We start from the raw sequence: 14,338 nt of genomic DNA, 5'->3' as shown, positions 1-14,338 counted from the left end.
CAAAAGGGTAAGTTTTATTTAAAAAATATAAAAACTATGAGATTAGCTTTGAAATTATTGTGTTCTAACTTGTTTTAATTGATTCTCTTATTCAGACTTGTTTGAAGTTTGACATCACAGCCCCAGAGGAAACACAGCCATGGATATAAGTACCAATTTGGCCTATGTGCTACTGTACAAACCCCTCACTTGTCTTGAAATACATACATAAGTTCTAAAATTCTGACAATAAAGTCAAAAAATATTTCATGTGGTACATGAAAATACTGAATTCATTAATAAACAACTTTCAAATTATAATTTTTGTAAGAAAATTGGAAATTTGAGGAATCTAATGGCTTCTCATTACTCATATTTTCTATATATTGACCAATTTTCATTTTTTTTAACCAGAGAAAAAGCTTATTTTCATATTTTGTAATATATATAGATATATTCAGAAAAAAAGACCCAACAATACCAACAATAAAATCCAGCAGTAGCAAAGGTCATTTTAAAAATATTTTTGCATATTAAAAAATCTACATTATTACATAGATAGTTTAATTTCTAACTGACATGGCTATGCACATTTCAAAAGCATACCAGAGCTGGTAGCCAAAAAGTTGGAAGACAAAATATTTCTATTTCCTACCTATCTCCACTTCCACCAAACGGTTTTCCAAAGGCCTTTCATGATGTTCTGCTACTTCTGTTTCCTGCTGAGACTACTGCAAAGACCTGACCACCAGGCTGGAGAATTGTTGCAGGGGAAGCCTGTTCTTCAGTAGAATGTGTCTCTCTCTACATCCTGTACCTGAGATTTGGGCCTAGACAATATTTTAGGAACATATGGAGAAGAGGAGGCTCAGGGGCGACCTTATTGCTCTCTATGGGTACCTCAAGGGAGGCTGTAGCGAGGTGAGGGTTGGCCTGTTCTCCCACGTGCCTGGTGACAGGACGAGGGGGAATGGGCTTAAGTTGAACCAGGGGAGTTTTAGGTTAGATGTTAGGAAGAACTTCTTCACTGAAAGGGTTGTGAGGCACTGGAACAGGCTGCCCAGGGAAGTGGTGGAGTCACCATCCCTGGAAGTCTTCAAAAGACATTTAGATGTAGAGCTTAGGGAGATGGTTTAGTGGGGACTGTTAGCGTTAGGTCAGAGGTTGGACTCGATGATCTTGAGGTCTCTTCCAACCTAGAAAATTCTGTGATTCTGTGATTCTGTGATATAACTCTAGTCTGGGCAGGAATGGACATGTTGCATGAAGTTTGCATTTATGTTAGTGACCTATGGCCAAAGGCATACAAAGTGCATATAGATTAATCTTTCTCTTGACAGGAAAAGTTTGCCTCTATAAATGTAGTCCATACAGTTAGGGTTTTTTTGCTGCCCTTAGGAGACAACATGCTCTGCAATGTCAAAGCATTACAAATTAACTTTCAAAGTATAGTGCCCTTGAAAATATTAAATGCAATAGGAATTATGAACTCTCTGTTGTTGTTATTATTTTTTAATACAGTTTAAGCACATACCTGAAATGTTGAAACAGTGGATCACAAACAATTTCTGGAACCCTAGGTTTCAACATTTCTAGTTTCCGTACTCAGTAATAAGGGATTCTTCTAATTCTGGAAAACCCCAAAATCTTGGGCATCCCAGAGTAGTTTGTATACTTTAGATATCCTGTTTCGTATCATTAAATAAGATAGGATGAATGAAATTTTCGTAAGCTCTTCATAATTTTCTTTCTGACAGAGGTATCATGAATTCTTCTTTTTGTGATGAACACAAATATTTTTAAGATGTTGGAGCTACACAGACAGAGTTGTGGTGATTAAAAATGGTTTAGTCCTGCTTCTGAAAGTCTAGGGTAACAAATGAACTTCAAAATATCAAGCTTAAAATCTCTGTCTCCCTATTAGAATGAGGTAAGAAAAAACAGATACTGAAAATAGAAAGCGTACCATTGAAACATAAATATTCAGGAAGGAAAAATAGTTCTGAAAATATTTAATCTTTAAAAAGAATGCTGTTTTCTTAACCTATAATAAAACAGGGCTCTTGTCTAACCTATGTTTAAAAGAATGTTCACATAGTACCTAAGTGTTAGGATTAGTATATGACTGAAATTTTTGAATAAAACACATTAAGCAATTTATATAGCAGGACCTCTTGGACTGGGGAAAAAAGATAAAAATAAAAATCAAACAAACAAACAAAACCAAGCAATTTATTCTAAGGAAGACATGAAAAATATTAACAGGCTAGATACAGTAAAATTAATCATTCTGTTACGGACTAGCATGGGAAAGGAATTTGCAGGTGGCTCCATGCTGTTTCACTTGTCCCTGAATTAGAGATAATGAGGAAAAAAGCGGTAGAAACAAAAACTTGAGCAAGGTCGAGATAAAGAAAATTGGCTACAGTGTTAAAGATGAGCTTTGGGGCAGTGACCAATTGCTGGCTGGCTCGAGGCGCGTGTCTGAGGGTCTCTAACCAATTGTATGACAGATTCAGGCACGTGGACAGTGTGTGGGGCTACGGAGGAAGTATATGTAGTAGTGAAAAGGGGCAATAAAGGCATTCTGTTCAAGAGCCATTAGGAGTCCATGTCTTGCATCCCTTCAGACTAGGTCTAAGTGTGACCTGAAATTTACTTTCTTGGATAACATATTTATCTTCTAGTTTCCCTAGGGGAAGAGGAACATCTCTCCTAACAGGAAGTTTCATATTGTAAAAGGCAATGTAATCTTGTGGTGGAATCACTAGAGGGGAACACTGTAGATCTGATTCAGGGTGCTGCTGCAAAAAGGGCGGCATTGATAGGAATACAGTACATAAAGGTGAAGAAAAAAACACATTTCCTTCCTGTGCCCTTTTGTCCCTGAAGTTTACTACAATATTTTGGTGTTTGCTGGAAGTCTGTTGACTTAAATGGACTCTGAGCATTACCCAGTAATCACTAATACCAATGACAATAATAACCAATTTTTTGCAAGATCTGGATTGAACCTTTAGCCATTCACTACAGAAAAAACACTTCTGCTATTCATGAATGACATTCAAAAGAACACATCGTCATAAGCATTGCTAGTACAAGTAGAACCAGACAGTAAAATGTCTTTATAGTTAGAGCAGAAGTAGGGAAGAAAGATGAAACAGAAGACAGATGCGGAAGAGGAGGAGGTGAGAAGGTCGGGAGTTAGTGCTTAGAAGTTAGTTTTCCACAAAAGTGCTAAATAATGTTAGCATAAAAGAGAAGAGGAAGGTAAATGGAGAGGAAAAAGCAAAAAATAAAATAACAACCATTCTTAAACAACTTTCAAAATATATATATATAATATATATATGTATATTTATATATTATAATTAATATATATATAATATAAGCAATATAAATATACATAAAAATAAATATATATTTTGCTTCCCTACAGCTTCTGGAATTGTTTGCTGCCCCCACATTCTATGATACCTTAAATTTCAGCTCTAAGCTTTAATGTTTGGAGAGATTATAACTCTCTCTCAAAAACATGGTTATATAATTTATAAACTTGAAATATGCAATTTTCCTATGCAATGTTCCTTCTGCTGTGTATTTGTGGAATTAAAATTCCAGTCAATGTTCAATTCAGACTTTCAGTCCAAAACTCTGGAGACAAAATTCCCCCTGCACTGTATATATATATATTTGAAGACAACTGGTGGAAATGGTGTTGAATTGGACAATACCTAGCAAATGCTAGCATCAGTGTCCCCTGTTGCCAGCGTTGTGCAATTCCTTGAGAATTCTCTATGGGGGAATGTTGGGAATTGGCATACAGGGCGTGGACATGAGTCCGTGGAACAATTGTTCGATCTGAGCTTGCCTTAAGCAACCAGGAGTAGGCCTTAGAAAATCTCATGGCCTGCTGTAGCTGAGCAAATGAAACTACCAGAATAACTATGAGAAGCTCCCACGAGAATGATTCCCACATCGCCCAATTGAGGAATTCAGAAAAATATTGTCACCAGCAGCTGGCTTCAAGGACAAGATCTACGTGACTGCTAATCACAAGGGGGTTGTTTTCTTGACTGCTAATCACAAGGGGGGTTGTTTTCTTGCAGGTGGGGATGTTTTCTTTTAGTTGTTTGTCTGAGTGGTTTTGACCAATAATCTTGTGTCCCCCCCTGTTAAGTTCACTATAAAAGTTAGGCTATTCGGGCAATAAAATGGAGCATGATCTGACTCTGCTGGTGTCTGTCATGCTTTCAGCCATACTTCTAACAGGGGAAGAGTGCAATGGTGGTTAGCCAGGGGGCACAGGTGGAAAGAGGAAAACAGGCATTGAAAGAGACATAACTCAGCTGCCAAAGCACTCTCCTCTACTGTGTCCTTTGGATTTTAGTAGATGACTATTAAAACTAGAAAAATGTAACTGAAGTTCACTGTAGAAGACTTCCCAGAATCTACACACTTGGAAAGTATTCACAATTTGCAGGAGATCATACCCTTCTAATTATATCCTCTCTTCATTTTTTTTTTTTTCTCAATTTTTGTGTCAAAATGCTTGGAATATTTTTTTTTTCTTTGTTCATCTGTTTAGAGTAGATGATCATCTAGAAAACATTTTTCATATTGAGTATGCCAAATGCTACTCTCCCAAGAAATTGCTTTGAGCCGTGGAAAGGCCATATTTGGGAGCAGAGAAACATAAAATTGGCAAGGAAATTACTGTTTTTTTTATTTACACTAATATTGACTTTTAACACATATTTTAAGGTTGAAAGAATTTCTTGCATAGATATGAATTAAAATTGAATGTTCTGATAATTATTTTTAAGCTGTAATATACATCATACTGATCACCATTCCAAATTAATTAATATTAGATACAGTAATATCTGTCCACAGACCTATGTATAAATTCACTCAGTATTTTAATACCTCAGTTTTTAAGGTCAACATAGGTCTTATCTCATTGGAAAGAGGAGTAAAATTGAATTAAATAATCAGAATTATTTTTAACTGTCAAGTCTAGATAGAGCCTAATTTGCAACAGCTTCATCAAATAATTTAGAAACCATTCAATAATAAAGGGACTTGGTACAATTACAGTGTATTCACATCTGGCGCAATGTGTGCGATTATCCTGTAGTGGCTCCCTTTTTCAAACTGAGTATCTTGACATTTCCCTTCAGTAATAGGTAACTTGAATTATAAGGCCCTATGCCCAACAGTTCTGATTTAAATCTCTTTTTAAAAACAGTTTAGCAGGCTTCCACTTCAACAGAGCCATGGAGAGATTTAATTGTATATGTATATACTAAATTAGACTTGTTCATCCATTAGGAATAGAAGAACACGTGTGTCAGATGACTGGAAATTTTCTAGTGAAGCCAGCAAATCCTATAGGACAAAGTCATGTCAGCCTTTTAATGAGAGAAACAGCCCTGTCAAGGTTCTTTCACCTCCAGGGAAACAGAATGCTAACATAGTACCTATTCTTCTTATGAATAGTTATCAAGTTTAAATTTCTTTTACCTCAATGAAATCACACTGAGTTCATTATAATCTCATTTCCTGATCCAGAACCACTTAACTTGTTCTTACATTAATGCTGATACCATGCATATTCTTAATCATGTCTACTTTTTTCTTTTATAGGAAAACCAAAGGATGATCTGGCACTGTAAATTGCATATCAAACACAAATCCAGTACATGACATTGCTGTTTTTTTACTATATTTTTTCAAGCCACAAATTTTTCATAACTACAGACTTCTGTTGTTGCTTGAACCTGGTGGCTCACACTTTTTCCCATACCCTCTTGTTCACACACATTATGCTATGTATATCTGAAAACAGTTTTTTCACAAAATTATCTAGGTTGCACAAAAATCTCAGCATCTAAAGACCTTGATGAATGCATCACTAAACAGATTGAAAAGGGAACAATACAATGCTGTGGATTGCAAAATCATATGGATTCCCCTAAGAGGATTTTTCCTACATGGTGAACTCTAGTAAAAAATGTTGAAAAATATTACGGTTTTCAAGTCTAGGCGCTATAAAAATAGTTTGTTGGTTTGTAGCTTTCCCAGATATGCATTTTCCTCAGTAGCAAACATCCCACTTTCAATCACTGCTGTGATTTTTTTTTTAATCTGTTTTTCTGTTGAATATATGTCTGAAAAAAAAAAGGGCTGGATTCTGATCTGGCTTAAGCTAGACATTTCTAGAACAACCCAAATGAAGTCAGTGTTTTTTTTCATTGTGTGCCTGGACACCCATCTCTTTCTTTCAGATCCTCTCCTCGGGGTTGATAAAAAAAGTCCTTATTTCTGTGTTTACTTGTTTGTTTGTTTTCAATTCTTTGATTGTGTCTGATGTAGTGAGAGACATTTGAACTAGCTTTGAAATAATTATTTGAAATACTGCTGATGTTCTTGGTGTAAAAATATATAGCTTTGCCTTAAAAAGAAGTGACTCTGTGCTTAACTCCATGGCACTCTGGCCGTAGCTGTTACCAGTACCTAGCATAAATTGTTCACATGTGACTCAGGTAGCTCTTCTCTGTATCACAGTCATTGCTGTAAAGACATAACCTGTGACAGGTATCCTGGTTTTGATCTTGTCATACACAGAGCTGCAGGATTTCTACTACAACATTCTCAAGATTTCCAGAACTCCTTGTAGGATATTTCTCATACATACTATCATGTGGGTGTTTACTTAGCGTGACATAGCTTCAAACCATCATTGCCTTTTATCCCCTACGCAGTCTGAAGGCGTTTGACAATGCTTTCCTGATTCAAATGTGAGAAAGGAAAGACTTATCTAACTGTATTCTCTAAGTCTTTAGCTGCAGATTAATCACATCGGTACAGCAGCAATGACAATATTCTAATAATTATACTTTACTTTTCCCTACAACAAAGCAAGGAAGTTTTTAGTTACCCATATTAATCCAAGGAATAATTTCTATAAAGGCTGGTAGTTACAAGATCTGAGGCTGATCTCATGCCCATTTTATCCTGCAGTAGTCCAAATGCTTGCTTGCAATGACTTCTCAAAAATCCAAGACCAGCTAATAGATTTCTCTTTGTCTTTCCTATATTCCAAACAAATTTGTGCAAAACAAATGTGTGTTGTGTTAAATGAGGTTAAAACGCCATAGCTTTTTATGTTGTCTCCCTGTCTTACTACTCAGGGTCAGTGGCCAGTTGTGAACCTCACCATGAGGTAGCCACTCTGCACCTGTACCGCCTCTGTTCAAATGTTTGGACTCAGGACTGAGATACAGCCTTTGTGATTTGAAAGAAAACAACTTGACCATCTGAAGAGGATGATATACTCTTCCTTCTCTCGCCTTATGACGACGCACAGACATTTTCATTATTAACTTCTTAATTAAATCTGTCAATGATAACCAGCTTTATTTGAAATATAACTTCTCTACGAGGTGTATTTGGCTAACGTGGAACCTTTCCACAGAGAGGTATCAGTAAAAGGTATCTCATTTCAATTTGTGCTTGTGCATGGCTTCGTCTAGATACGCTAAATCCAAGAAGTTTTTGAGCCAGGTTTCCCATCCCAAAGTAGTTTCTTGTCTAGGCTGAAAAACAACTATACAAAGGACAAGGCTGTTCTGACATACAGTTAGTTTGAGACTGGACTCTCCATTTGTAGTGGGTTTATGTGGCAAGGTTTTGGTAGCAGGGGGCCATAGGGGTGGTTTCTGTGAGAAGGATCTAGAAGCTGCCCCATGTTTGGTAAGGGCCCCACTGCTGACCAGAGCCGAGCCAATGAACGATGTTTGCACCTCTGTGAGAGCATATTTAAGACAGGGAAAAAAATGCTGTGCCACACAGCAGCTGGGAGAGTGAAAGGAGTGAGGAACAGCCTTGCAGGCGCCAAGGTCAGGGAGGGGAAAAGGTGCTCCAGGCGCCAGAGCAGAAGTCCCCTGCGGCCTGTGGTGAGGACCATGGTGAAGCAGGATGTCCCCCTGCAGCCCATGGAGTACCACGGTGGAGCAGGGTTCCATGCTGCAGCCCATGGAGGAGACCATGGTGGAGCAGGTGGCCCTGCACCAACAGAGGCCTGTGGAAGACCCCTGCCGGAGCAGATCCCAGGCCAGACCTGTAGCCCATGGAGAGGAGCCCACGCAGGAGCAGGTGACCTGGCAGGAGCTGCTGCCCATGGGGGAGCCAGGTTGGAGCAGTTTTCTCCTGAGGGATGGACCCCATGGTACAGACCCATATCTGGAGCAGTTCTGGAAGAGCTGCTGCCTGTGGGAAGCCCACGCCGGATCAGTTCATCAGGACTGTATCCCGTGGGTGGGATCCCACAGCACAGGGGACGAGAGTGACCAAGAAGGAGCAGCAGAGAAGTGCTGTAGACTGACCATAACTCCCATTCTCCCATTCCCCTGTGCCGCTCGGGGGGAGGAGGTGGAAGAGGGTGGAGGGGGGGGGGGGGGGGAAGGTGCTTTTGGTTTCTTTCCTTTGTTTCTCACTTCTCTAGTTTGTTATTAATAAGCAATAAATCTTACTATCTCCCTATACAGAGTCTGTTTTGCCCATTACAATAATTACTGCATGATCTTCTTGTCCTTATCTCAACCTTTGAGCCCTTTTCATTGTATTTTCTCCTCGTTCCTCTTTGAGGAGGGGGAGTGAGAGAGCGGCTGTGGTGGAGCTCGGCTGCCCATTCGAGTGGAACCATGACACCATTGCACTATTCCTTTGACTAGAAATTGTTTGGGTTTTGTACATCAAGGTCTGAATCAATTTATTTATAATTGATACCTTATGGTTGAAAATTACATCTAAGCTCTTTAAAAGCAGTGCTTTTCTTTAGTTCCCATTTTAAGAGCTACAAGTGGGACATGCTGTTCAGCATAGTGATCTTATCTAAAACTTGACCTGTTTTTTATCTTTGAATACATGTACATGTATGCCTGTAAAATCTTGCATGACATGCTAGTCCTTAGAACATCTTAGTCATATACAAGATATTTCCTGCTTGATGGCTTCCTTATAAATGCTTCAATATGTACTCAATGTATTATAAAACTGCATGGTTTTGTCAGGATACATAGATTGCTGTCTGCATATTAATTTCCCTGTAAAGTGCACTGAGATGATAAGCTTCCAGCAACTCAGTCCAAATCAATTATCTGCATCCTTCCAGGTGAAGACATCAGGACTTCATGCCATTTTTGTCAATCCACTATTTTAGAGCTCAGATTTCTATATGGAGCCAGAGCAATCTAAAATTTAATATGTCTGTCCCATCCCTCTGGCAACCAATATGGCAGATACTGTGCTGCATCAAGAACAATATAGCTTTTGGAAAATGAACCCATCCTTGTACTCCATAACTTTAAGCATAAATCAGGATGGTCTAAGTCTTGATTCATGCATATTTTTCTTAAGTCAAACGTCCCTTTTACCTTTACTTAAAAAACTACTCTTCTGAAGAATTCATCATCCTCTAAAGAGCATCTTTGTGCTGTTGAGGATGCCTCCAGGAGGCAAAAATATTCTGAAGAACGGAACTTGCCAGCTCTAAATTAAGTAACTGGAGAACAAGAGGGCACCTTTTGTGAAGAAATCTTTCTTTGCTAACGCTCTCTTCAGTCTCTCAACTAGATAATATCTTTATTGTTGAGAAGTCTATTTGAGAAATGAATGTTGAGATTCAGGATCCACAGTACCCAATAAACAAATATGATGAGTTGGCAGAGGAAAAATTTCATCTAATTTTGACTATTTTATTCATGTTATTTGTTTGACTTTATTGCTATTTGTATGTACCATAGAACCCTGTAATGGGAGAAATTCATCAGTACTATTTCTATAAATTTTATACCTGAGGTCACTAAACAAAAATGCACTTTTCATCTATGATAATTACCAGATTTCATTCAAATATGATTGTAATTTATGTAGTAATATCTTAGCTAGGTGATTAATTGATTAAAGATGTCTTCCTGGAAGGGCAAAATAATCAATACACATCAGCACCAAGGTACTACAGTCACTACAATACATCGCAAATTAATGCTTCTGGGTCCCATTTGTCCCAAACATTAGTAATAAATAAACATTAGGCCAAACTCACAGTGTTGCTATAATAAGCCAACCTGATTTAGGAGGATATATTTGAACTCAACTTTCAGCTGTTCATCCTGTGAAAATTCATAATCTCAACCAGCATTTCTTACATCTCAATGCTCATGTTAATATAATTATTTCTTTGAAGGATACTGAGATTTCTGTGTTAGCTACAGCCTAGTAAGGCTGTCACTGCGGCTGTTCTTGTCATATATAGTCACAGCATTTACACATGGGTACCATAAGACAAGATCTGAGTGCACTTATCAGCATTTCCTAATGTACTTATGTTTGCAAGACAAAGTGGGAACTTCAAGAATCATTGTAAAGAGTACTTCAAAGAGGTACAGGAAGCTTGATTGTCACTTTAGGAAATTATGATCCCTTTAGGATATAGAGGTCATGTAAGAATTTCTTTGAGGCTAACAAAAGTCTTTAAAAACTTGGTTAGACTACCTAATTATAAACAATTAGTTATTAGTAAGCACAGTATGAAACCCTGCTCACCCCTGGCAGGTGGCAAAGGTGGTAGGAAAGGATAAGTTTTGCTGAAGGGCCCTTCTGGCATACCGGCTCGGGTAGAAAAATAAATTAAAAAAAAATAATAAAATGCTGGGAAAAGAAGGTGTGATGTTGGTACCTTAGGCAGGATAGAAAGCAGACAATCTGGGATGAATATTAGAGAACTAGTATGGACACAAGGGAACAGCAGAATGGAAAAAGAGTGCAAGGGTGGAAGGACAGTATGGTAGGTGATGCAGCAGCTAGCTTTAAGAAACTGAGAAGTAAAGTAGAAATGACTGAAGGGAGAATAGGGACTATGATTTTTGTAATAGGAAAGAAAACAATAATGATCCTGGAGAGATTTTCTGTCATAGTGTGATACAGACAGGAAAATATAGAGATTTTCTCACACATGACATCCAGATTAAGACTGAAAGTTGCTGAAAATGTCTTACAAAGAAGTCAGAAAGGAGCAAGAAATGCATGTGTTGAGAGATTTTTTTTTTCCAAATTTTGGCTAACTAAATGAAAAAAATCAATAATCTATGCAACAGGATTATTGCTAGTAATCAGTATTGAGAAGGGGTGAAGGTCATACTATTAGGCCCTGTCAACAGTTGGTAAGAGACAGTGTCTGCCCTGAAGCTACACACAGTCTGCATAGAAAAGGGAGAAATAATCACCTCACTTTTGCAGAAAGGAAAAATAAAGTATTACCCATATCAGGCATCTATTGGCAAAGTGCTTCAACCATTTAAATCTTTCTGTTTCCATTAAATTTACGTATGCATTTCCAAACTCAGATGAATTGTATGAAAAGAGTAGAAACTCTCATAACCTTGTTGAACAGAAACATGGATAGAGAGGAAAGTACTGTTCTTTCAGTGTTTGTCTTTATGGTGCAAACGTTCCAAACAACGATATGGAAAGAAATTTTAATTGCAATATCATTCTTGAAACAACGACCGCTGTAAGAACTCTTATTTTTGGAGGACAATAGCTGCTAGTAGTTTAACTTAATATGTACAATATTGGTAGTTACAGCAGGAAAAATATTACTCTCTTTTTGAAATAGGAATCTTCACATGGAAGACACATTATCACACAACTATTCCGCATTGGCTGCTTCCATAATTCTAGATATTTCAACAACTATAGTCTGTGCATGTGGTACCTAACAGAGGAAATTGCCTATCAGTGCTTGCAGTCAAGGGGTTAAGGTGGTAAAGAACTAACAAAAAAATTAATGATAAGATTATATATGGAATTTACCGAAGTACAAAAACATATAGGTAAAAATAAATTTATTTATTTAGATAATAGGCAATACTGCTGCTCAAGTAATATCTTCTTATCATAGAATCTCTGATGAACTGGAATACAGCCCTACCTCATGATTTTATGGTGTCGATATCACAATTGACAGCCTAGCTAAACTTTATTGGAAATGTAGGGGATTTGTGAGACACAAAGTTATGTTTGTAAGCAGAATATTTTAAATGAAGCACTTAATTTTGAGTTAGTGTTAATGATCCTTTCTGTTAGCACTTTCATAATCTGTTAAACTAAATGTAAATATATATGACACTATATATAAACATTCAAAATTGGCATCCTGAAGTCCATGATTGCAATATTCACTAATAAAACAATATAACTGCAACAAATATACATTATCAACTTTCCAATCATGTACCGCAATATAAATATTCTGAGACTATTGTACTATTCCATTAAATGTGCACTGAAGGAAAAAATTGCATACTTTGGTCAAGTCTATATTCTAGTGTAATGAAACTTGCCACTTTAGGCAACTGTCCAGTAACATTAAGAAATAAAATCACCAATCTACAGTGATTATCTATGCTTACATACTTTTAAATATCTTTTGTACTTTCTGGGAAATCCAATGTTTTCTACAGAATAGGTGCCACTTGAGCAATGAAATATTTAAGACAACAAATCTTTTTTTCCACTCAGGACAGAAATTGTTGTCATTTATATAAGCTGCAAGTATTTCAAATCAAAATCTTCTCTTAGTGAGGGTGGGTTAAATCATGTGAGTTTTTTGTGTGATTTGTGAACATCACAGAGATGTGTTTGGAGTTTGAAAAACACAGAAGCAGCTGATTTCTCTAGATTGTTTTATGATCAGCAAACAGCTCTGTATAAAACTGACTAGAGAACTTGTACTGGTGAGACACTAGCTTGGTGTTCAGCAGATGTATTTATTTTCTTAATTACAAACTTCTTTTGTTTCCATGGGGAAGTTATTTATACACACAGGATTTGATGTATGTACCTCCGGATGTACATATGTGTTAGAAGCATCTGGTCATCTGGATCCCGATCCTCATTTCAACTTTTAAGGTATATTGACATAGAAAGGTGCAAAAACCAAGCTCATCTGCCCACATTCTGACCTGGCTGGAAATGAGGAACCTCCACTTCTCTAAACAGAACTGGAATATTGCCCAAACAAATGTGCCATGTGTTTAACATATAGCCATATGTCTCCTGAATCCACTTTTCATTACCTCCAGTTGCATCCACCTGTCTTTGAATCCATTGTTTCAGCCATGCCTTCCAGCATTACTGTAGAAGGTAATAAGTAATTCTGCTAACATACTTTAACATTCCCAGGTTTTAAGGAATTTATTTTTATTTAACATTGAAAATATAACTTTTTTTTTGCATTTTCCTGTGCAATAATAAAAACTTTCCCATCAGTTTAAATGGAGAATTAGATAAAATATTGCTGTCCAAACTTTACATGAATCATATGCTTACTTTTAATTAATTCTAAATATTCTAAATACCTCGCACGATCTTTACAATGTTACAATGAAATGTTTTAAAATTTACATATACATGTATATATATATATATCATCACCAAAATCAGGGGTCAATCTTCCATTACTTTTCCTCCTTTAAGCAAAGAGGAGGTGAGTAAGGACTGTGGGATTGGCTCCAACTATAGGGCAGCAAAGAATAACATATTATGTTGTTACAGGTTAGAAGAAGTGAACCATAATGGCCATAGAAACGTTCTGTGGACTTCATGTTTTTCATCTATCTAATGCCCTGAAGAAAAAGATACCATATTCTATATATTTCAGTGTGCTTCTCCAATAAGATTGCTGTTTTGTTGTGCTACATTTTGAAAAATCACAGGAGGTATGTTCACAAAACCCATTAACAAATAAAGTTTGTGCTCACACCTCCTGCACACTGTTTTGAAAATTGATCCCTAAGGGCCTAATTAGCTATTATGCACTTTTCCTACTGAAAAAAAAAATAATAATAATAATAAAATAAAATAAAATAAAATAAAATAAAATAAAATAAAATAAAATAAAATAAAATAAAATAAAATAAAATAAAATAAAATAAAATAAAATAAAATAAAAGGAACTTTTAATGCTTAAAATAACTTAGCAACCAAAATCTTCCAGAAGATTTAATCTCTCTTATTCAGTATTTTTCCTCAGAATTAGCAAATCCTCAGGGCTCCATCCTAGCATCCAGTGGAAGGACCACACAGAATTACCACACCGGATATCAGTATTTGCCATCTGTATAAAAAATTGCAAATTTAGAATGTCTTAATCCTTCCAGATGCTAAGTCCTCTCAATGTACACTGGAATTAGATAGAGATGAAAAAGGCAAAGCTGGACCCTTCAAAAAAAATGAACTTAACGTGCATATGCTTGAGTAGCACATAGTCATATTGTTGCCACGTTGGAAT

The sequence above is a fragment of the Aythya fuligula genome, chromosome 1 (genome assembly GCF_009819795.1).
Source record: "Aythya fuligula isolate bAytFul2 chromosome 1, bAytFul2.pri, whole genome shotgun sequence".
In the NCBI taxonomy this organism is placed as follows: Eukaryota; Metazoa; Chordata; class Aves; order Anseriformes; family Anatidae; genus Aythya; species Aythya fuligula.
The sequence above is the reverse complement of the archived record's forward strand: the minus strand, read 5'-3'. Positions refer to the sequence as shown.